The following is a 26,463-nucleotide window of genomic DNA, read 5'->3' on the forward strand; positions in this document are numbered from 1 at the left end:
GCCGCCTCAACCTCCTGCAAAGACAAATAACTCTCGTTAATCGATGATCTTTCGTCGCAATTCTCGAAATCAAATCAAGAAAAAAGTAAAAGATACTCACCACTACCGGCCAGTACGCCAACCTCCCGTAAAGGAACGCCGAGTAGTCCTCGCCGAAGAGCGAGAAGAAGGTCGTCGCCATCGGCACCGCCCAAGTCCGCCTCCTCTCGGCCTCGAAGGCTCCCTAAACATCGTCCTGGGAGGATCGACGGGAACCGTCAACACGTCCTGAGAGCACTGACGAGCCAACCGCTCGCCCAAGTACCACACAGGACCCATCGACGTCCTCAACAGCAGTCGACTCGGGCTCCTAGGTCGAAGGACCTCAGCGACAAAAGGAGGCGCTCCAGCGTACTCCGCCCAAGGTCTGGGCACCCACTGCGACAAGATAAGGCAAAGATCATTCCTATGATCAATTAAAAGCAAAGTATAGATAAATGAATACAGATGGGATACTCACGCTGCTCAGCTGAAGAGCGTTCACGTCCCGCCGGTAGACGTTGTGAGAAGAACGCTTGCTTTTCGTCCGGCACATGACCCAATCCCTCACCATGGGATAGGCCCTCTCCAACGGCTCCGTCCTCTTGGGCGCGAGGCCCGGAAAGTAGGAGTACGCCCACGCCTGTAAAACAGAATAATCAATGACGATCTTTCGTAGTTTGATAAAGAAAGGAATTTACTTTGGTCTAAAGGTTCATACCTCCAACAGTAGTCCAGGTCCGACAGCACCAGGAGAAGTCCCCTTCTCCATCAACTCCGGACGAACCATGGCCCTCATGAAGCGGATAAGGACCGCAAAACCAGCAGTGACCCAGTCCCAGCGCCCTAGGGAACTCAGGTCGGAAAGGAAGGGAAGGAGCTTCGTCGACAGCCTCTCGCCCTTGTCTCCGAGGTAAATCGAAGACAGAAACCACCAAAGCCACGGGCGAGCCCTCTGCTTTCGGTGTGCGGGGAGGAGGAGCCATCTCCCTCCCATCGATCGTCTGACGCCGGGGTCTTCCCCGCAAAGTAGTCTCGAACGTAAGAACGGGTACCAAACCCTAAGATCAGAATGTGACCTTCGGCGACAAGTTCCAGCCGATCAATCTCCTCGCCTCGGCCGAGTCCGCCCTCATGGCAGTCTCCGGCCACACCATCTCCTCGGTCCCACACGGCAGACCAGAAATCATGCCGTAATCCTCAAAAGTGACTCCCACCTCACCAAAAGGTAGGTGAAACGTGGAAGTCGTATCCCAGAATCGGTCCAAGAAAGCGCGGACCAGGCTAAGGTTAGCCCACAACTTCCTCTTCACGATATCCCTCCAGACCTGAACCAGAGGACCGAATGCTCCATGCTCGATCATGGCCCTCTCCTCTGCCGACAGCTGCTCGTAGTGCTCCATCGCTGTCGTGTAGCCCGAGAACGACCGGATGTTCCCGGCCTCCTATTATGATTTGAAACAAAGCTATCTTTAGTTTTGAATGAAATTCGAAGGAAATTTGGACAAAAAGAATGAAAGAGGACAGGTGTGAGTAGTGAATTCCTGTTTACCAAGCTCTTCACCGTCCTGTAGGACAGGTGACCCTCTGCAGCCCACACGAGGTGCCTACTCTCCCAAGTCTCAGCCCACGCAGAGCTCCTCTCGGTGACGACCTCCTCGCCCGACGTTGGCCCGTCTCGGGGCCTCCTCCTCCTCGACGGCCTCCTCCTCGTGAGCCTCGTCTCCAGCAGCCATCACCGCAGCGGTGAAGGCCTGCTCTAAAGCCTCCTTAACAACAGTGGCATCTATCACCATTGGAGCTCTCCCAGAAGTAGAAGCCTCATCACCTGCAACGTTAAAGCAAATTCAGGCCGCGTCATATGACGACGAGCCTTTGTTAAGGGGTTTTCAAGCCTTCAAAGCCCTGAAACTGCTCCTCCCGTGCCATCCTTGGCCATGTTCCCATCAACCCGGTCACTCATGCGATAAATTGGGTCAAGTCAAGTCCAATTCGAAGCCTAGTTCTGGGTTCGAGTCGGAAATTCGGCAGCATTTCGCTATAACGGCGATTATGCCCCAAAAGGTGTCCTGAAAAAGTTGTCACAAACCAAAATTCCGAGATGGTATGAAGTTTACCCATCATTCAAGGATCCCAAATACCGAATTTCATCGCCAATGGGCAATCCTAAGGCTATTTTCGAAGCAATTTACGGTTCAGCTGTAAAACCGTCTCAAAATTCACTCAAAGGCTCAAAACTTGATGAAAATTCGAAGCGAATGCATGGTCGTGTTCCTAACACTACCTACTATCCATTTCTAGTGTCAATTTGGCAAGGCAAATCCATTTGGGGGAAAAGCCCCAAATTTTCGATCAAAAGGGTCGAAAACCCTAATTTTCGCGGCTCAAAATTCGACAAATGTAGAAGATTAATGCAAGATCAAGACACATACCTCGATTAGTCATGTTTAAAGCAAGCTTTTGAATCAAGCCTTGGCGGAAATGGTGAAGATTTGAGAGAGAAACGAGTGATTTATGTCTCGAATGCAAATGAACACAATCCCTCCGATTTCGCGTTTTTACGCAGGAAAGCCAAATTGGGGAAAAGACGCAGCAGGTGCTGCGCCTCTTCCAAGAGACGCAGTTCTTGCTGCGCCTCTTCCTTTTGTTCCCTCCATGGATTTTCAAAAATTCGTTATAAGTTCGTTACTTGTGGGCCCATCTTTGGTGCGCCTCTTCCTCGATGCTATTTTACTCTTTTGGTCCGTTCGACGATTTTCTTTCGTTCCGGCTCGCATTTGTCCCCAGCGCAGCAATATTTTGCAGTATTGCTCACTCAAGATTTCTTCCATGACGATCAATATGTTCCTAGTCGTCAAAATATTTGTCCCAGTAGCAGCGATATTTTTTGATGATTGCTCACTCAAGATTTCTTCCATGGCGATCAAGATGTTCCTAATCGTCAATATATTCCCCAACAAGAGTTCGCTTGAAACCGACGCAAGCAGATTTAACCTCAAGTTTTGCAAGAGTTCGCTTGAGACCGACGCAAGCAGATTCAACCTCAAGTTTTGCCAGAGTTCGCCTGAGACCGACGCAAGCGGATTCCCCAGCAGTTTCTACCGACGTCCTGCTACCCTCACTATATTTTGTGTTTCCCCGCGGAGTTCGACAGGGTGTCGTTCTCCAGAAGTTCCTATACCCAAACCTTAGCCACCTTTAAGTTGACCTTATTGTTAGGCCTCCTTCCCTTCAATGCTTTCCTTTAGGGCCCCATACCCTAGCACAATCCTTATATACCCTTTAGGTCTTACCCTTAGCTCCCATGCTCAACCTTAGCTCCTACGCAACTCCGAAAGCATCTCGAGAAGAAGTCTCAAGTATGGTCTCTTCTTATGGCTGGCGAGCCTCCTTACGTAGTCTAATGGACTTTAAACGACCCTCCCCGATAGTCGACAGACTCTAAAATGTTCCCGACGACAGGTCCTTGGCTCGGACCCCTTGGCTCGGACCCCTTGAGCCGCCTCGCGTCGCCATAGTCGTCAGGTTGTAATCTTCGATTGACCTGATGGCTATACTTTGACTTTCGCCTTGTCCAAGCCTCAGTCAAAGTGGGGGCTCTGTAGATACCTCGTTTCTGCACCTCCCGCAAACCACCCGATGATGATTGGGCCGCATGTTTGGTTCGCGGAACGATTTGTGACAGTTCGTAAGATTATCATCAAGTGATTGCTCAAATATTAAATGTCTACCTCTTAGATGTCATCTACGCACCGATACGGTCGTTTTGGCAGTAATTAGAGTACATTCGGAGTCCGGGTCAAAAACCGTCTCCATTTTCTGATAACCGTTAAATCCCAAGTCAGAATGTTCTGGAATGTTCCGGATACTTCTATTCCATATTTCATAAATTTTATCTTTTGGCAAATCATATCCCGTAATATTCATATAAGATATTAAGGATATTCGAATTATTTCCGTCCTACCATAACTCAAACGCGGAAATCTTTCTTTAGCAGGAGGAAACCTCCTGGGAATGGACGCAGCAGGCGCTGCGCCTCTTCCAAGAGACGCGATGGGTCGCTGCGCCTCTTCCCAGGCCCTTTTCTGCATGTTTTACGTATCTTTTTCATATCTTTCCGAGATTCTCTTCCAAAGAGTCTCCGAAACCCTAATTCCTTCACGTGATTAGTATAAATAGGAGCCTTCGCTCCTCATATTTCTCACGCGAGTGTCCGCCCTTCTCTTCTCCCTTTGCATTCTAGACTTTGTTCTTACTTACTGGCGCCTACGTGCTTGAGCTTTCGACCACGTAAGCTCGGATCTTTCCGGGTACCAGCCTCTCCGTTGCATGACCGACCAATTTGACCAACTACACTCAATCAACTTAATTAATCAATCGTTTTCCTCTTACGAGGGCACTTTCTTTGCATTCGCGTCGAGCATTCACTAATCGATATCTTAGTCCTTCTCGTTTCGTCAACATGTAAGTCTGAGGGTGTATAATCCTTATTTATTTATTGTATTTACTTTTCGTATCATCAATTGTAAGGTTTACGTCGAAAATACCATTAAAATCGATTTCTAAAACCCTTTGTTAAAACCTGTTTTTGCGGATTTCCAGTAGATAACCGTCGAGAAAGGACGCAGCAACTGCTGCGCCTCTTCGAAGGAGCGCAGTTCCTGCTGCGCCTCTTCGTGAGGCTGCCGCAGTTCCTGCTTCCTTTCTTCTTCGTTTGTCCTCTGTAATTCGTATTCAAAATCTTTCTTTTGCTTATTCGTCTGTTAATTCTTCGTCTTAATATCATAATAATTCCACATGTATTATAACCATCATTAGTATGTTTTAATTCATCATAAATCCGACTTAAATCCCTAATAATCCAATATTTACGGGTTTTCGTCATTAAATTCAAACCCGGATTTTAGAAATTCAATTTAATCATATTGAGTTTCTGGAATTCGTCATTGATATAGTTTTCATCTGTTTATTCGCATGTTCGTCACATATTCGTTGTATATCCATCGTATTTAGCCTAATTGATTTATTTCAATAGAGGACTCATTAATATTTTCATCATAATTTCATGTAAATAATCCGTTTCCGGTTCATCCCATCCATGTTTATCGTTTTTATGACCATCATTCACATGTAATTAACCTATTAATCACTTCCATCCGAGTAAATATTTTAATCCATCATTAAATTCATCAATTCAAATTAACGATTTGCGATTCGGCTTCACGCCGAGAACTCACCCTTGGAAACAGACGCGCAAGAATCTGCGCTTTGTTCAGAGAGGGCGATCTGTCTGCGCTGTTCGAGATGATTTTGTCTCGAACTCCGTTTCTGCCTTGACCTAGTTTAATTAGTTTACGTATTAACTAACTATTAACCGTATTATCGCCTTCTGTTTTGTTCGTTGATTTATTCTTTTATTTCTTTTTCCCCAAATTATCCGTTTTAAAGGTATTTTCGACATAAATCGCCTATTCCATTGTAATTATTGTAATTTCCATTATTGTAATTTATAATTATTGTATTTCTTTTATTGTTTGTATGTTTTCACATGTAATTGAACTTAAATCCTACTTCGACCCAATTGTATGCTAACTAATTGTCAACCGACCTAGTTAAATTCTCACATGTTAGGATTAATCTATGGATGTTGCATTGCATGCATTATAGCCGACGATATATCAAGTACGAATAAACTTCCCTAATCATTAGTAGAGGCCGCTATCGAGGCGGGCGGGATTAGGTGTTCGATCAAAAGAGCTTCCTAATACGTACCCTCACCCCTTACTCCAGATCTCCGTGAGCACCCGTGTTCATTGGCATCCACGAGAGTCATTCTAGACATAGAATGCTAAGGTTAACGATTGCTTAGTGTTCATGTCACTACTTTGTGTCTTGACATGACACGAGGTATTCGAACGGTTCCAATTTCCCATAAAAATTGGTGGCGACTCCATACAAAATGCAAACGCTTGTTTCGTTTCTCACCAAGCGCCCCCGTGGGCGGCCCGCTGTCCACACGTGCGAGTTCTGGTGTCTGGAAACTCGCACGGTGCGAGTTTGGTCCTGGAACGCGCTTTTCTTTCGTGCTTTACTTGATCCTTGGAAGGTTTTCTTATGGTATTTCTTCAATGCTTGTTCTTGGCTCTTCCTTGGACACTTCTCTCGATCTCTTGGCTTCTTAATCTTCACTTGAAATCATGCTAAATGGTGAAGCACATAGAATTGGCTAAATAACGTCAAAATCGTCAAAACCCGTCACCAAGTGTTACCAAATGAGCTTTAAATGATGCCAAAACTATGTAGAAATAGGAGCTCATCAGTTACATATTGTCACAAAAAAATGTACATTGATGAGTAAATAAAGTTTACATTGATGGGTTTATGCATTTTCGATGTGTATTCAACTAAAATCGCACAAATATAGTATTTAAAACTAGGTTAAACCCCGTGCAATAAATGCACGGTATATAGAGTTTTTTTTTAAACAAAAGACTTTTTTTATAACACAAAGTTAATGATTTCAATTTTTAAATTCTCTTAATTTTTTTAGTCACAAAAGTAATAATAACGATTTACAGCTATGTTTTATATGTAGTGTGGGTTAAGTCATTCTCAAATAATAGCATCATTAAAAGATTTAGCAATTTATAATTTTAATAAATTTTAATTAAAATATTATAGTTTAGACTTTAGTGAAAATAATATAATTTGAAGAAAAGATAAATTTTAATGAAAAGATAATGAGTTAATGAAATATAATGAAATTATTAGTTTCCTTTTTTAGTAAATGTAATTAATTTAAATTAGTTTCCTTATTTGAAAAGATGCTTTTTGGTTGGAAAATTTGTCAGATTACGTATTCTTTTATTAGATAGGGAATTGTAAACTTTGAGCATTTTGAGTATCTGTAGGACAATTTATTAAAGGTAGAGGTATTTTGTGTGATTTTGAAAAATCGAGGTTATACCGTAAAATTCAAAAAAATAAAGGGGTACATCATGGAAAAGCCCAAATTATTATTATTCATATTGGATTTATTAATCATATATATAAGACCGTTCCATAAAATAACTTGCGATAATGTCACGATTGCTTATTATAAGTACTTAAGTGGTCTATAACGAGTTTAAACAAACTATACTAACCTCACTAATCTAATATACTTTTGAGCCGGGTGTTTGGGTTTTGTGTGGTATGTGCGAACTTCGGGACGAAGTTTCTTTTAAGGGGGGAAGACTATAATACCCGTGTTTTTTTATAACATTTCCCATAAGAGAATATCTCGTTTAGGGCGTTTGGGCTGCTGGGTCAATCGACTTCAAGACTAGGTCGATCGATCTAGTGTTTATACGGATAGTTTTGTTAATTTTTTTAATTAACTTATTATTTGGCTAAACCTATATATACCCCCATACTAGTTATCATATGACACTTTTACTCAATTTTATACACAAAACTAATCCCTAAAGAAAATAGAGGAGAGGGAGATTGCCGAGTGAAGGAGAAGAGGCACACCTTGTTCATTTGTAATTATGTCACACAATCCTTGCTAATATTCGTAAGTATCTTAATTAATAGTTCTAATTAATTAGTTAACGCAAGAGACTAATAGTTGTTGCTATGCCCTAACTCGATCGAGGAAGTAAGCGATTTATTTACATTATCGATTGGTGTATAATGAGTCGGATTTTGCCTTAGCCTTAGCCAGACCGTGACCGAGCCGTGGCCAGGCCATGACCGAGCCTTGATCAGACCGTGACATAGGGCAGGGGGAATTGTTGTTTCTGTAATTGTGTTGTATTGTTCCGTTATTGATTATGCGCTATTGTATAATGTATATATTAGGCGGAGGATTCGTAGAGGAGCGGTACTAGTGATTTCTATCTTTTGTTACGGAGTTATTGCTAAGAGGTAGGGATATCCTACTTGTTTTGACAGGCTTTTTACTGATCTAGATTGTCCTGCCAGGGATTTATATGTAGGGTGATCTAACTCAAACAACTTGCCTGATTGGTATAATTAAGTGCAAAATGAACTAATAAACAATGACACAAAGATTTTTGTACGTGGAAAAACCCCGAGAATAAGGGAAAAAACCACGGGCACCAAGCCAGGAGTAATTGTTACTATGATTTTAGATAGCCTGACAAAGTATTGTTATATCAGGCGTGACAGGCGAATATATAGCTTGAGAATACAAAAATATAAGTAAAAGTGAGGGTATATCTGATGTTTTTTCTAATCTCTTCCTCTTTTCTGTTTATAGCTGATCTCTCCCTCCTTCTTATGCCGTTTAGGGTTTCCTGGTAAATAGGGAATGCGCCCTATTTATCCGGAGGTGGTTGCCTCTTTATTAGCCGTTGTTTTGACTGCTTCCTATATCATAGCTTTCTGGAATTGGTCTTCCTTTTTTGTAGGGAACATATATCAACTGCCTATTTGTCGCTGCGGTGGCCTGGTGCTTTTCCTTTTTAGGTCTTTGGTTATCTTTCGCTTTGTCTTTCATCAACTCCGCTTGGTGCCTATCCGTGTTGAATCAATGTCCGGGTTTCAGATGTCTTTTGCCTGGAAGTTGTCCTTGGGTGTTGCCTGGCCTATATCGGTCGGGCGGGATAATTTAGGGCCCAACAATTGCCCCTTATCTCGCTTATTCCATTATTGGGTCCGGCCAGAATAAGGAGATAAAAATTTGGGCGTGCAAGTGATTTGTGCGGGGTCTTTTTATCGGATTTAGAATTGGTGTTTGATTCAACTTCTTGTAACGGTTATTTGTCATTAATAGGGTAGGTTCACAAAACCCTAGGAGAGTCATGATTAGTCTCTACCACTTGCTTTTCTAGCCGTTTAGGATTTGCGGTTATAAATATCCTTCCTTTGCCGTGATTGCTTCCACATTTCAATCCCCAAATTTCTTCTTTCCCTTTCTAAAAAATTCTCTCTTTGAAAAATTCATCTTTCCAGAAAAAATAAGATATGGCTGGTGGCAGGAGAAGGAAAGTCGCTTCAAAAGCTCCTGCTGAGGCTGAAAAAGTTCCTGTTGAAGTTGAAATGGTTTCTGCTGAGGTTGAGGGGGTCCCTGATATCATCCCTGAGGATGATATGGTGGAGGTTGTTGCTCCTCCGGAGGTTCTGTCCATGTCGTATAAGGGGTTGAATATTCTCCTAATAAGGCTTTGGCGGCTTCTTTTCAAGAAGCCAATCAAGCTGAAACTCGCTTTTGAGCATTATATAAAGGGCGGGGGCCTTATTCCTCATGGGGCTGAGGTTTGGATTCCGAGAACGGTCTGTCGGGGCTAATTGGAGTAGCCTGGGTTGGTTACGTATTTTTGAGTGGGCGTTCGGGGTGGCGGTCGGCTTCCCCTTTCTCCTTTATGACCGAGGTGGTTAGGGCTATTAGGGTTCCTCCATTTCAACTCATGCCAATGGTTTGGAAAATTGTCCATTCTATTGAGCATTTATGTTCTAAGCATAAATTGGTTATTACCCTGGATGATTTCAAGAATGTCTATCACCTGAAGAGTCATTCTCTTTGGGAGGTTCAATTTTGAGTCGGGTCAAAGATGGCTCACCCGATTACCAACTTTGATTTAGGGGATGATAAAGGATGGGCTTAAACTTATATGTTTATCAAGGCTGATTCAATTGCCCCTGACCTGGACTATCCGAATTACTTGACTTTTGAAGGAGGTAACTTTATTTCTGCATTTTTTGGTTTGGTAATAATATGTTTTGGAGAGTTTACTTACTTTGCCCGTGCTTTCTTTTAGTAAATGATTGGGTGAATGATCCCGATCTTTGAGGGGTGGTGACGGATAGCGGCGTTTATGGCGTTACTGAAGAAGAGAGGGCTTGGCCTGCTGTCGGGGCAAGCTTCTATGCCTCGTTTTAAGAAGGCTAAGTTGAGTACGTATAAGCTTGTAAAGAGCACTAAGGTTCCAGGGGCATCTTCGTCAGGGAGTAAGTTCTTTTGCTTATTTTTGTCATTTTGTTTCCTGTATTGGATTCATGCTTATATTCTTGATTTAGAAACTCGTCGTGCAGCTACCGGGGCTTTCGCCAGAATTGCTAGTTTTGGTCTGTCTTTGGTGAAGGCGGGGCTCTCCCAGATTACGGGGAGAAGTCAAAGAGCGGTGAGGCAACGGGAAGTGGAAGTGACAGTCTTGTTCAAGTTCGGGAACTGTGCGGGGAGGTTCGGTTGGCGTCTCTGAAAAGATTGTGGATGATAGTGACCGTCCGAGAAGAGGAAGAGAGTGGATGAGTCTAGAGGAGTTCATGAGGTCGGGGGTCGGGGCTCGTATGGATGAGGTCCGGTTTGCCAAGGATCAAATTCGGGCTCGAGGCTTTTATGGTTGATGATCCCTATTTCAAGTACCAGGCGGAGGAAGCTTCGCCCGTGCTTTGGCTGCTATGTATCGTTCCGGGGACTATCGCCAACCCTGATTACCATGCTTCGGGAGGTATATATTCTCTGTCTTTGTTTATTGTGGGTTTTTGTGTGTGTTTTCTTTTTTGTGGCTTAGATAGGCATTTTTTCTTTTGTTTTAGAATGTTAATGATGTGCTGAGGAGCCTGTCAACTGGAATCAGTCCATGGTCTAAAAAATGCCTTGGATTGGGAGGTACAAATCTTGAAAAAGATCTTTGACAAGTTTAAAGTGAGTTGGAGGTGTCCAAGGCCGAGAATCATTCTTTGAAGGAGGATAATGAGGCGGGGAAGGCTCGGTTCTTTGGTGGAGTCTTCTAAGTGAAATCGCCCAGGATGCTCGAAAGCTCTTGAGGCTAAGTTTGATATTGCTCGGGAAGAGTTGAAGGTGAAAAGCGAGGCTATGCAGGAGCAGTTAAAAGTAAATGAAGAATTAGCTGTAGAGAGGGATGAGGTCCAGGCTAGGTATAAAGATGCAGCATTGTATTTCTTTGGCAAGGGCCGTGTGGATGCTATGAAAGAGCCTGCTGAAGTCAGGCCTTTTTGGAATCCTGATCAGGAGTTGGCTGATCTCAATGCCACTTATCCTGAGCTTTGTAAGTTGCATGCTGACGAGGAAGTGGACTCTCCTCCATCCAAAGGGAAAAATAGTGATCTTTGAAGGGGAGGAGATGAAGAAGAGGAGGTGGCATTGATGAGGGGATTGGCTCTGCTACTGTGTCCAAGGCGGGCTAGTTTGATTTTTTCTGTTGTGGAATTTTGTGTTGTTTTGGCCTATTCAGGGGGGGATGTTCCCTGAACAAATAATTTAGGATTTGTTTTGGTTTTTGTTGGCTTTTCTTGGATAAATGGTTTGTTGCCTGGGAAGGGTATATTCCTGGGTAGGTTTTAATATATATATCCTTTCTTCTCTTGATTTTCTTTTGACTGGAATTTGTACCTGTACATTCATGTGATTTTTTTGTTAGAGTAATGCCTGTCAGGAGGGCTTATGGCCCTCATTCCTGTGTTTATGGGGAATGGTGGCTCTATCTGCCTGTCAGGAGGGCTTTTGAGAATGAGGGTGGTTGCCGGTCAGGAGGGCTTATGGCCCTCAGCCTGTCAGGAGGGCTTCTTTGACAAGTACTATGGTCTATTCCACCTTTGTACTTATCTTTTTATGTCGAGCTCGGTTTAATTGTCGGGTCGGGCGGCGGTGCCAAATTAGAGCTTTTTAGAAATCTTTGTTCAGGTGGGGTGGAGTGGTCCTCAATCCTGAACATTTGTTTAAGCCTAAAGTGTAACATATAATAAGTGAAAAGAAGGCGTAAAACAAGTTTTCAGGATTTAAAATAAAGTTTTATGTGAAGCTAAGAATAACAGGCAAGCAACTTAGCACATAGCAGGAAGTTCTATTGACATTTATATAGGATAGGTAGTTTTACCTGCTTCTCAGATATGAAATAGTTTTAAGTGGGAAATGTTCCAAGATCTGGGGATCATTTCTCCTTCCAAAGTTTGTAGCCTGTAAGCTCCTTGTCCCACTATTGAATCAATTAAGTACGGGCCTTCCCATGTAGGGGCTAGTTTGCCTGCGTTCTTTTCTCTGGTGTTGGGGAAAACTTTCCTTAGTACCAAGTCTCCTTCTTTGAATACTCTGATGTTGACATTTTTGTTGTAACTTCTGGCTGCTGCCTGTTGGTAGGCGGCTATCCTGACTTTGGCTGCGTCCCTTAGTTCTTCTGTTAAGAGTAGGTTATCCTGTAATAGGGGCCTGTTCTCTTCTATTATGTTCAGCCGTTTTACGGTAGTTGGCACATGAATTTCTTTGGTATTCGCTTCGTGACTATAGACCAGGGAATATGGTGTTTGGCTGTGGGTGTTGTTTTGGGTGTGGTCTGTCGGCCCATAGGACTAGGGGAGCTCTTACGCCCATCTTCCTTTTCTTCTTTTCAGCTTTTTCTTCAGCGGTGATTACTACTTTGTTACTTGATTACGCTTGGCCGTTAGCTTTAGGGTAGCCTGGTGTAGATGTGACTAGGTTGATATTCCATTGTGCACTGAGAAGTTTCTTTGTTCTTTTTCCCACAAATTGTGTACCATTGTCACAGACTATTTTTGAAGGTATTCCATATCTGCATATGATATTCCTTTTGATAAATGATATGACATCCTTTTCTTTGACTTGCCTGTAAGAGTCTGCCTCTATCCATTTGGAAAAGTAGTCAGTCATTGCTAGCATGAAGACTTTTTATCCGGCGCCGAGGTAGCTTGCCTACTATGTCCATGCCCCATTTCATGAATGGCAGGGGGCTGAGATGGAATGTAGTAGCTCTGATGGTTGATGGATATAAGAGGAATGGATTTGTGGGCTTCACATTTTGAGCTATATGCTATGCGATCGCTCTCGGGGTTGGGGAAGTAGCTCGCCCCGAGAATTTTGCTTGCCAGGCTTCTTCCACCTTTATGATTTCCGCAGTATCCATCATGTATGTCTTCTATGACCTGGCTGGCTTCATTTGGTTCCAGGCAACGTAAGTAAGGTCCAGCCTGAGACTTTTTAAACAAGGTGTTATTTATAATGGTATAAGTGGATGCTTTGATTTTCAGCGCCCTTGCTTCGTTTTTATTTGTAGGAGTATCCCTGTAGGAACCAATCATAGTAAGGTTTAGTCCAGGAGGTTGTATCTTCCTGGATAGGGCAAATTTGTTCAGGCCTTTCTATGGTTGGTTCCAACAGGTGGACGATGGGTATTTTGTCAAACACAGCAGGGCTGAAGTTTGATCTCGTGGCTAGCTAGGGCATCCACTGGGTATTTAAGTCTCTTGGTATTTGGTCAATGTCAAAGGTTTTGAATTTTTTGCAAAGGTTTTTGACATATTCCAAATAGAGTATCATCTTTGAATCTTTTTAAAGCATATACTCCTTTGATTTGATTGGAAATTAAAGAGAGTCGGTTTTACCTTGAGATTTGCTACACCGAGTTCTATACATACTTTTAATCCAAAGCAATCGGGCTTCATATTCAACCTCATTATTCGTGGCTTTGAATTAACAATTAATAGCTTTGTGCAATTAGGTCTCCCTGTGGTGACTTTAGGACTAGTCCTAGGCCAGTGCCTTTCATATTTGTTGCCCCATCTACATGGAGAGTCCATTCTTGGTCTGTCTTTTAGGTGTCAAGAAGATTGACCTCTTTTATGAGGTCTGGTTCTAGGGTAGGACCGAATTCACCCACGAAGTCCGCTAGTGCACGAGATTTAATTGCCGTCCCGGGTTCAAAGGTTATATCATAGGTCTTTGATTTGTCTTGACCATTTTGCCATTCGCACGACAACTCGGGCTTTCTCGGGACAGATTTGATAGGCGGGTTGGTTCTTACAATGATTGGGTGACTTTCAAAATAAGGTCGAAGTTTAGTGCAGGACATTACTAAAGTAAGTACATATTTTTCAAGTAGGCCATACCTGGTTTCTGCGTCTAGGAGACTTTTACTTACATAGTAAACTGGATCTTTGTTGGCCATCAATTTCTTTGGTCAGGACTCCACTTATCTGCTTTGTTTTGTGATGAGATAGGTAGACCGTCGGGGGTTCTCCTTTGTCGGGTTTGGCAAGTAGCGGAGGTGTAGTCGGGTATGTTTTGAGCTCTGGAAGGCTTACTCGTGTTCGAGGCAACCATTTGAATGCTTTGTTCTTCGAGTAGGTCATAGAATGCCTTGCACCTTGCGATGATCCGGAAATGAATCTATTCAGGCATGCAACTCGTCTGTTAGTTTTTGAATATCTTTGACGGACTTGGGGGATTCGAGTTCTAGTATGGCTCTTATTTGTTCTGGGCTGGCTTCTATTCCTCTTTTGGTCACCATGTAACCTAGGAATTTTCCTGAAGATACTCCAAAATGGCATTTGGATGGGTTAAGTTTCATATTGAATTCTTCCAGGATCTTAAAGGCTGTCTCCAAGTCCCTGGCATGATCTTCAGCTTTCTTTGATTTAACTACCATGTCATCAATATAGACTTTCATGGTGTCTCCTATTTGGTCCTTAAACATTGTATTGACCAGGCGTTGGTATGTTGCCCCTGCATTTTTCAGGCCAAAGGGCATTGCTGTGTAGCAGTATATGCCCCTTTCCGTGATAAATGCAGTATGTTCCTGATCAGATGGGTGCATCTTGATTTGATTGAATCCACTTGAGGCATCCATGAATGTCAAGAGTTCATGCCCTGCTGTAGCATCCACCATTGCGTCTATGTGTGGGAGCGGAAATGGGTCTTTGGGCGAGGCTTTATTGAGGTGTGTAATCTACACAAACTCTCCACTTGCCATTCTTCTTTTGTACCACCACTACGTTGGCTAGCCAGTTAGGGTACATGACTTCTCTTATCATCCCCATGTCCAATAGTTTGTCTACTTCTTCATTAATGATAGCATGTCTTTCAGTGCAAACTTTCTTCTTTTCGCTAGAGAGGCTTATAAGACTCATCTATATTTAGTTTATGTGTAATAATATTGGCATCTATTCCGGTCATATCAAAATGTGACCAGGCAAAACATGAAGATTTACCTTTAAGAAAATTTACTAATTCGGCCCGATATTATCGGGGACATCGATCCTACCAAGACGTGCTGTCGGGGTACTCGGGGTCTAAAATTACTTGATCGTTTCCATTTTGGTTTTCGCCACATGAGTTGTCTGACATTGTGGTATGCGTAATTGCTAGGCGAGGGACTTACCGCCTTGGAAGGCTTTAGTGACTCAAGATAGCATTCTGGGCAGATTTATGTTCACCTTTTATGGTTGCTACTCCCCATTCTGTTGGTATTTTGATGCATTGGTGATAGGTGGAGGGTATGGCCCTTATGTTGTGGATCCATGGTCTTCCCAATATGGCATTGTAGGATGACAGGCAGTCCAGGACTCCGAATCTTTCGTATGAAGATACTCCTTCCACGTATGTGGGCAGGTGTATCTCTCCCAGTGTGTTTCTTGTTTCTCCACTGAATCCCACTAGGACATTAGACTTCTTTATGATTTGGCTTTCATCAATCTTCATTGCTTTAAGGACATCAAGCATGATCAGGTTTAGTGAACTGCCTCCATCTACCAGGATTCTCATGACACGTGCGGTCCCTATTTGCATGGTGATCACCGGTGTCATGGTGGAGGTCCGGAATGCCCGCATAACAGTGTCGTCAAAAGTAATTTGAGGTAAATTGATAGGTTTAAAAGGAGATTTCATTTTTGACTCCATGGCAATTTTCTTTCTTTGAAATGGTCGGGCCACAAATTTTTCGATCCTCCATTGATGAATTTGACTTCATAAATGGGTGGTGCAGGGGGTAAGTCACGTTGTTGCCTTTCTATGTTTTTTCTTGTTCCATCATCTTCCCTGTTCTTTGTTGGCATCAAGTCTTTCAGGTATCCTTTCTTTAGCAGGTAAGCCACTTGCCTCCGTAATCCCAGGCATTCTTCTGTTGTGTGTCCTACGTCCATGTGAAATTCGCACCACCTGGTAGTGTCCTTCCTTAAGTTGGGGTTGTCTGACTTCTTTGGCCACTTGACAATGTCTCCCATATGGTCAAGTCTCTTGATCAGTCCTGCAATGTCAACAGAGAAGTTATATTCCTGGACAGGAGGATAAGTATAGGAGTTACCTCATTGTTCATGTGTATAGTTGACTTCTGATCTGTCAGGTCTCGTGTAGGGAGATGGCACGGCGCTTCCTCGTGGTTAGAGCTTTTTTGTTGGTTTTGTCATATCCCGAGTTGTTGTCAGCATTATCTGCCTTGTAGCCTTTGTCTTCTTCTTAGCTTGATATAGCCTATGGCTAATGCCTGGACAGCTTCAAAGGTATGATGGGGCTTCATGGTCATTGCATCTTAGAAGTCACTTTGTCCGGGGTAGCCCTTGCTGAAAGCTTCAACGGATCGATGGATTCTCCAGGCTTTTGTTTAACCTGTACAGGTCACTGGATCTCTTTTCTAGTTCCCCTGCTGGCAAACCGATGATTGAAAGAGTTGACCGGTCGTGCAAAGGACTTGATGCTTCCATTTGGCAGGTTTATGTACCATTGCGGGGGCGGTCCGTTCGAGTTGTTCCAAATCCCTTACACATGCAGACTTGACGTAGTTCATCGGGAATTGATCTTTGCCAAAGCATCCTTTGCTTGTAATAGGCAACATGGTTTTGTGGATCAGTGGTTCCATCATAGATTCTCATTGAGGGAATCACAAATTTCTTTGGCAGGTCTATTTTTGCTATTTCATCCACAAAGGGTGAATCAGCATAGCTCTCTGGATTTGCTTCTTCAATTGGGGTAGGAATTCCTGGAATCTTTTCAAATCTCTCGTGAAGTTTTTGGATTTCCTGGAGCATAGCCATCATAATGGCCGTGTTAGTCTAATCTGATGAGGTCTCTTCATTTTGGAGTTCTCCTGAGTCCGTTCCTTCTCCTGCTTTGGACTTTGATGGAGTAGGAGTACCAATATTGGAGAAATCAATGTTCCTTATGATTGAGGAGAATGGTGTGCAGTGGACTTTCAACTTTGATCCGAAGCTTTTTCTCCCAAATTTGTATTTTTAGGTGGATTCGATTCTTTCAATTTTGCCACTTACGCTTGACTTGGATCATTTTTTGTTTGGTTGTTCCATCTCCAACAATCTGTTGTTTGCAATGACTAATTGTTGCTCAACGCTATCTCCTGCCATCTTTTCTTAGTTTTTTGTGGTATTTGATTGTGGGCTTTGATTATTTTTGAGTTAGATGCCCCACGGTGGGCGCCAATTGTTTTGACAGGCTTTTTACTGATCTAGATTGTCCTGCTAGGGATTTATATGTAGGGTGATCTAACTCAAACAACTTGCCTGATTGGTATAATTAAGTGCAAAATGAACTAATAAACAATGACACAAAGATTTTTGTACGTGGAAAAACCCCGAGAATAAGGGAAAAAACCACGGGCACCAAGCCAGGAGTAATTGTTACTATGATTTTAGATAGCCTGACAAAGTATTGTTATATCAGGCGTGACAGGCGAATATATAGCTTGAGAATACAAAAATATAAGTAAAAGTGAGGGTATATCTGATGTTTTTTCTAATCTCTTCCTCTTTTCTGTTTATAGCTGATCTCTCCCTCCTTCTTATGCCGTTTAGGGTTTCCTGGTAAATAGGGAATGTGCCCTATTTACCCGGAGGTGGTTGCCTCTTTATTAGCCGTTGTTTTGACTGCTTCCTATATCATAGCTTTCTGGAATTGGTCTTCCTTTTTTGTAGGGAACATATATCAATCGCCTATTTGTCGCTGCAGTGGCCTGGTGCTTTTCCTTTTTAGGGCTGGTTATCTTTCGCTTTGTCTTTCATCAACTCCTGCTTGGTGCCTATCCGTGTTGAATCAATGCCTGGTTTCAGATGTCTTTTGCCTGGAAGTTGTCCTTGGCTGTTGCCTGGCCTATATCAGGTCAGGCAGGATAATTTAGGGTCCAACACTACTCATCCATATTCCTTGTTATTATTGTCATTATGCGAAAGGTTACGATATAAGCGAAGCGAAGTTGCAGGTGCTATTTTAATGTAATTACAGGTTGATGGTACGTCGGGTCGGTCGACCTGGGGCGTGATATATGGATTGTTATATATAATGTTTCATTCCGTAATTAAATGGTTTACTGTACTTATTGACCATATTGTGTTATTGTGTTATTGAGGCGCGATGACCATGGAGATACGCCTTGTGTGGTGTTATGAGGCACGGTGACTAGGGAGTTGTGCCATGGAGGCGTACGATATTAAGATGAGATGGTACGGTGACCAGGAAGTTGTACCATTATAATATGAGCACGTTGACCAGGGAGTTATGTCATATTGTGCTATGAGGTGGCCGGTTGACTTGTGAAGATAGGGACTATACACATGTGTTCTTAAGCTTCTGTTTAACTTGCTCTATCATCTCTTTGTTATGCCTGTTGTTTCTACTATTATATTTTATCCCTACTCAACCAGTGGTTGACGTGTTTGTGCCTTATGTCAAATTGTCACCTATTTTTGGGGTGGCCCGTGTCGATCCATTGAATAATTTTCGATTGAATGAGGAGCAGTTAATAAAACCGGTACCAGTTAGTAGTTGTGTTTGATGCTGTGCTTGGGGGATGGACGTTCGTGGCTTTTCTGGAGCTTAAGTCTAGTTTCACGAGTCTTTAAACTTTAGTACTTCATTTGAGATTAATAATATTGTAAACTTTTATATTTCTTTTACTTTGGTTGGTCGTATAGCCGTTTTGGCTATTTCTTTCAGTTGATGGAAACTTTTATTAAAGTACCTTCGGTTGTTTATACTTTGTTATTCACTACCTCGGTTTTTCGTGGTGGTAGCACGTTCATTTAGCTGGGCATGCCTTGTTAAGGCTCCTTTGTAATGGGGGTGCTACAAAGTGGTATCAGAGCATTTACGATCCTAGGGTGTAACCAATGAACATAATGAGCCTAGGATGTGTCTTATTAAAATGAACTTCGGTTAGAGGTTGCTAGGATCCCACTAAGCTGGGTGAGGAAGACGTCCTTAACTGTGTTAGGTCCCTCTCAATTTTGAATCGGAAATGCGGTAAGTACTAAGAACGTGGGTAGTTAGAGTGGATGTTATGTGATCGTTGTATGTAGTTAAGTATGTTATGAGGATTGAAAATTAGAGCTAATGGATGGTAGGGTGTTTATATGTGCTTGGAAGTATATGAATTATGTGACTACAAGTGATACACGAGATGAAATTGGTTATAGCTATAGTATGGTGGGAATGATAATGTGATATGAAATGGGAGTTTGTTTATTATCAAGTATGATATACGGCATGCTAAATTATGAAGTAAGTAATATGATTTGTTGTGGTGTGTAGTTAATGTGTTATATATCTTGAAGAAAATATGAAATGAAGTAGTTGTTTACAAGATATTGTAAGAATATGACGTAGAATAATTGCGAGCCTGTTGTAAACTTAAATACGCATGGTAATATGGTTGGGACGAGCGACCAATGACTAAGTCGACTGACCTGAACCCTGGTTCGACCGACTTGACTCTGAGGTCGACCGACCTGACTCTGAGGTCGACCAACCTGTGCATGGTTTTATCCATTTGGCTTAATTTCTATAATTCGTATCCTTTATGAGCTGTAGTACGTATGTCTAGAGATATGACGAGTGTTTAATTCAGCACTTATATACGCGTTTAAGTAATATAAATATACATGACTTACATGTTTTGAGGGGATGTTAATTAGCTTAAGGCTACGTTTGTTAATGTTATAGAAACAAAATAATGCCTCCAAAGAAATCCACACTTACAACCATGTCACAAGAGGAAGTCGACAGGTGGATTCAGATGAACGAAGCCCTGAAAAACTCTAAGAAAGCATCATTGGTGGATGCAGCGAAGATGATCTCACTGATAGCTCGTCATATGCCTGCCAAGTATGATGGGCTAGGTGAGCCATCTTTGTTTGGGGATTGGTGCCGGAAATTTGACAACCTGTTCGAGTTGTTAAATTTCCCAGCTGAGCTACAGGTGGATCAGGCAACCTACTATCTGAAACTAAAGGTGGGGTTATGGTGGAGCCAGAATAAGGAAGCTATTAGAGAGGACTACAAGCAGATGGGTGAGGCCTATATTCCTTGGTTAAATTTCAAAACAATGCTGCGGAACACATTCATACTCGAGCATCTTCACAGTAGGATGAGGGTTGAGTTTGACACATTTAAGATGACGGAAAATATGATAGTTGAGGAGTACCATAACCCTTTCATGGAGCTATCTGAATATGTGAGTGACCTGAGTATGGGATCTGAGATTGTGGCGGTGAAATTTGAAAGGGGTTAGCGATAGAAATCGAGAAGAGGCTCGTAACTGGAGAGCCAAACACAGTAGAGGAGATGTACTAGAGAGCTGTTCACGCTGAGAGGATAACAGACATGTTGAAGGAGGAAAATAAAGAGAAGGGGAAAAGAGAAGGGTTGAAACTGTAAGTGAAGGTGGTGCAACTGACAAGAGGCCTCACTACAACCAAATGAGAACGTATTTTTCTGGGGGAGCTAACTACAAGAGAGGGAATAACGGCCACAAGGGTAATGGTGGAAGCCAATGAAGGAAATGTAGATACATATACAAACTAACATACTCTTATATGTCGAAATAATTTGTCATAAAATTAAATGCGGATTTTATGCATGCAAACAATAATAAAATAGAGGAGAAATCATGTCCTTACAATGATGATTTCGGTTATATTGGGCACAAGAGAGATCACCTTTCTCTCTTGTTCTTGAGCTTTTCCTTATGGATGAACAAGATCTAAGTATAAGATCTCTCCCTAAGCTTTATACCCAAGGCTTTCTCTTAATCTAATTAATATTATTTGAGCTAGTATAATATTAATCTAGGTAGAAAATTGAACCAAAATATTTATAAAACACTTATATATTTCGGTATTATGGAGGAAGAAGTAGTGAGCTTTTTATCTCTCTAGAAATACTCATTTTGGATGAACAAGTGAATTAATAATACACCCATAACATTATAGTGTATATTTAAAATATAAGAGGAAAAATCAAGTGATTTTTCTTCTCTAAAAATCCGGCCAAGAGGAGGTGGAAAGGAGCCAATGCATGGGCTCATTTGTCTTCACAATGCACCATAGGCATGCATGGCTACTAAAGCAAAACAATCATTATGTTTAGCTACTAATTAAACAATTAATTAGCTTAACCCTCTTCTTGTAATTTCGGTCCATTTGATAATATGGATTCCATATTATTTTTGTCAATTGTCAATATGTCACATGTCATGTGTGACATAAATTTGTTATGTATTTTTAACATATTAAAAATCAACGTATTATCAAAAATACGTCACCTTCAAAAATCGACTTAGTAATATCATAATTACTTGTACCAAAAATTTTACCAATTTATAAATCACAACTGATTGCATTTATAACAATTCATCCAATTTAATTGTTACATTAAACAATTATTTCATCCGAGTAATGATACAATTCAATTACTCAGACCGTATCTTATTTAATCACATTTCAATATGATACGTAAATTTTACTTCCAAAATCGTCAGTCAATTTTCAAGTAATTTAATTAACTCGTAACGTTATACGATTAATTAAATAATCAATTAAGAGTATTGCCCTTTAGGTATGACCTAGGGGGTCAACTGATCACCACCGTCACACGACAGTAATGTCAAACTCTAGTCAGCCAATCATTACCGATATATGTTGACCAGTTGACAGTAACAAAATTACTTCCCAATTGTATTCATTAAAATGAGATTTTTAATAATGATATTTAAATCATGTGATCGCACTATTGTTGAGGACACATTTCCCAACAATCTCCCACTTGTCCTCGACAAGTGTGCGTCACCAATTCTCTTGTCCTATTACTATCTCCCACTCAATGCAAGGTATCTTTCAGGTCGTACTTGCAAGTGATCATATCGAGAGTGGTTTCCTCGATCTGGAGAATAACTCATTGACCGGATTTATCTATCATAGATACCTTCCGAGCGTGGCCACGCATTTCCAGTTCATTACTCCTCGAGTGGCCCTGAGATATTGTTTTAATCCTGACAAGGGGATGGACAATTCCTATCGCACTCATTCCCTTCGACTAGCCACAGCCATCATAACCCAAAATATGCCCATTTGACCCCATTTACGAAGGTCGTAGTAACACAAATCAAAGTTAATCTGAAACTGTGCCATCTTAGGTGAATAGTCTTTAGTCAAAAGAATCGACTCATTTGAATACTATAGCAGCTCTCGCCACGACCAGGCTATATAAATTTGCCAGAACTCTATAAGCGGTCATTAGGCCCGGCAAAATGTTCCTAACGATCGCCTATGTGATCGACTAGCCATCTCACATGACTCTATGGCACTTGAACTTGCCATCAATCGCATCACACTCTAGTCACTTCGAGACGTCACCTCATATAAGTGACTATGGGCGAATACAATGTTAATCCGTGTTCACTTTAACGGGGTTCAATTGTCACTACAACCCGTTTGGATGTAACAAAGTATAAAAAGAGTTTTTAAAGAAAAACTCGAACGACAAATGCGATTATCACATATGAATAGTCAATGCCTGATTACTATTTCATATTCTATAATCTATTTTAATCTTGTATGTAGTTGTTCATTTCAATTCAATTGAAATGACATGACTTATCATGTTTAGCCTTTGAGAAGGCTTTGGTTAGTAGGTTTTATCAATTTCTTGTACCTTACTCAACCTCACTACATACTCGTTTTCCTTTGTAATGTATACATTTTCATTACAAAACTTTCTGAGTACGTGTCGAGATCCAATCAAGACATAGGCCCTCTAGCCTAAGAATAGCTCCCACTGTTTTCACAGTATGCGGGACTCATCCTTCTTGCACATCTCATGATCACAAGTGTACTCAATTTCCGTTATAAATATCTCTCATTGTTCTTTATTTCCTAGAACGATTCTAGAAAATCTACTTCTTAATTAACATTGCCACAATGGTATCTTAACCATCCTAATGTGTTTTGATTATGGTTTTGTCGGGAACCATGCGCAATCTCAATTGTCAATTGTCACTTGTGTAACACCCTTACACAATATTGCATCATAAACACTTTGCTTTACTTCTTTAATGCTTCTGCAAGCACTTAAGGGTAATCTTTATAGCTTACTTGGTAAAGATTACTTAAATTCGATTTTGAAAACAATTCATCATACTCAAAGCATATGAAGTGTCATACATCATTTCTTTTTAATTGATTCGGCAGCGGAAGCAAATGAAATCAATCAAATATGTTCAATTTAATTGAACTAGTCATGAATCTTATCAACATAAGATTTCTTACTGACGCTAATATCATGTGGATTTATCTTCATAAATCCGGATATTCAAGATGTATTACAATACTCCAAAAGTCTTAAATCATTCTCAATGATCAATATGTCATCCACATATCAGACTAATTAAAACTTCCGTAACTCCCACTAAACTCCATGTATAAACATAACTTCTCGACTTATCGAGAAATGTTTTATCACATGATCAAAATGTTGATTCCAACTCATTGATGTCCTACTTAAGACCCTCTCTTAAGTTTCACATTATCTTAGTATTGCAAGAATCTACAAAACTCATGACATGTATTGGATACATTCCTTCTTTTGAAGAAGCGGGTTCTAGATTCACTTGCTACGTATTTCATAACCTCATAATGAAACACAATCCTTAAGAAGATCCAAATAGACTTAAGCATTTCAATTAGTGCAAAACCCTTTGCAACCAATCTTGCTTTGAAATATCTCTTTATTAGTGCAAAACCCTTTTGTCACTAATCAAGCCTTTTATTTCGGATTCTCATGGCTCTAAGCCTTGTATTGAGTTGTGACTTAAACACTCTTATGTAAGTCATTCGTTCATTACTTTCTAGAAGTAATTAACTTGAATCAAACAAGCAAGTGACTTCTTTAACCTCCTAGGTTTTAAAGAAACAATATTTTACACAAAACGTCTCATGTAGCCAAGAAAGACCAGTTTCTTGCGACACAACATTCTCTGTGGCATTCTTTGTGGCTCTTGAATAATTTCTCCCACTCTGTCTTCTAAAAATAAACTTGTATTTTAGAAAGACAGCTTCATGAGCCGCAAACCCGTCGTACTCGTGATAATTGAAGAGGGAAAAATGAGCATTTGTTTCTTGTGAAAACTTACAAACATGGTACCCTTACCATTTCATATCTCATATGATTCGATTTAGTGGAAAAATAATTTAGACAAAATGATAAAATCCCCAAAAGGATCAAGTAACTCAAAGTAACTTGATCGAAGTCCAAACCTTATCAAATAGCGTTTGAATTCTTATCCAATCATACATTATCCCATAATGCGTGTTAAGAGAGATTAATTAGTGATACTATATCACATTCACTTTGGCTTATATCAAAGTCTTCACTTTGATAATCCCATTACGACTAAATCGTGATTCTTTGAACTCATTGAAATTCTTCAAAGATTTCTCTATTTACCTTATTAAGTGAACATATTAGCGTCAACTTAAATCGTTGGTAAAAGAAAATGATCAACCTATTTTGGATCGATGATTTTCAACCTCGATCTCCTTTTCAACCAAAAGGCACGAGACATCTTGCTTTGAATACAAGATACGCATATACCATTAACAATCTAATGGTTTCAAGAGTACTCGATAACTCTTTGCGTTCATCATTCCAAAATTTAAGGTTTAATCTTGGGTTACCAATTTGAGTTTTACATCATCTTCATGATATATTATTCTAGTTTGGTTTAGAATATAATCACCTTGATGATGGGCTAGCCATACATCAAATCATAGTGTAAAGGGTCACAAAGGTGAAAACCTCTTTTGTATCTTAACAAGTTTATATTCTTATTTAGAGTTTATGCACTTAATAGTCATAATTAAGTACAACTTTAAATCCAAAAACTAGATTGAGTACACAATTACTCTATCTCTCGATATTATTGTTGCTAGTCGTCATATTCTAATCATCCTATGTATCAAGTACAATGATGAAAACCTCCATTGGTTTCTAATATTGATTTAAGTAGTACTAGCAAAATTTTATGTTTAATCAAATAAACAATTTAAAGAAGAAGGTCCCATTAGATGTCCCACAACTAACTTGTTGATTCTTCAATAATTTGGGGTAGTTTCCTTTCTCGTGTCTAACATTTAAGACAATGGAAACATTATCGGTCGGGATTGATAGGTTTAGTATCGTCATTCTCAACAACTTTACCTTTAACATTACCTTGTATCAATTCCATTATAATCTTTACTTCTTGAACCTCGTCCTCATCTTAACGGTTTAAGAGAATGCTCCCACTCATTTCAATGAGTCTTTGCTTTGAGAAGCAAAATTGAATTCACGAAGATTACTCTTCATTTGTTCGTTTAGTCTTAAAACTTTCATTGAAGTGGTTGCGTTATTTTGGTCAATTACGATTTCTGAAAATCTAATCACCAAAACAATTTATCGCTTCAAGGTACTTAATTCAATTAAGTATATGAAACATAATCCATTGTAAGTAGAAGTGTTAGTCATGAATCAAAAACCTTTTTGATAATGAATAACTTTAATCTATACTCTTTACAAGAGATCCTTATCAATGGTCCATTTGAGGTTTTAGAAGAAAATTCAAATTTTTGTCTATAGTTACGATGTTTTAATGGAGATTTGAATCAAAAAACGAAATGATATCGTATATGAATTGTGGTAAAGAAATAGAACAATATAACACCGGAATAGTGGAAAACTTAACATTTATCGTTTTATTAATACTTGTAAACAAGTATAGCATTTACATAGTGACCTCTACCCAACTATGATAAATGATTCCAAGATCCAAATTCATATTAACTTGGGCACGGTGGGGCCGATACATCCCTTATCAATATAACTCGGTGGATTAACTCTTTAATCGATTCTACTTTTAGAACTCTTGGTCGATAAAATTACATTAACATTTATCTTTAGCCCAAAACACATCGACAAGGGCACGGTGGGGCCGATACATCCCTTATCAAATACTTTTGTTGAGTTCAATCCAAATTTCGAATAAATGTGTCCATGATCCAAACCCACATTAACTTGGGCACGGTGGGGCCGATACATCCCTCATCAACATGAATTCGGTGGATTAACATTCATCACCCACTTCCCCTACGTAACAAGGTTTGTACCCCGGTGTGGCCGAGTGCACTCCCTCACGAAATAGGTTTTCATGGTTTCTACTATTTGGTAAGGCTATGTCTCAATTGATTATTTTAGCGAGAGGTCATGTCAATTTATTATCTATCACGTTTTAAGTGAACTAAAGCGGTGAACTACGATAATTCTAATTGACACGGTCGATAAACTCGATTAAAGACAATGCATGTTTAGTTATGGCGATTTAGCGATGCATGTGACATAAAATAAAATGCAAGCATAAAGATAAATAAAT

This window comes from Silene latifolia, chromosome 3, assembly GCF_048544455.1.
Source record: "Silene latifolia isolate original U9 population chromosome 3, ASM4854445v1, whole genome shotgun sequence".
Taxonomy (NCBI): Eukaryota; Viridiplantae; Streptophyta; class Magnoliopsida; order Caryophyllales; family Caryophyllaceae; genus Silene; species Silene latifolia.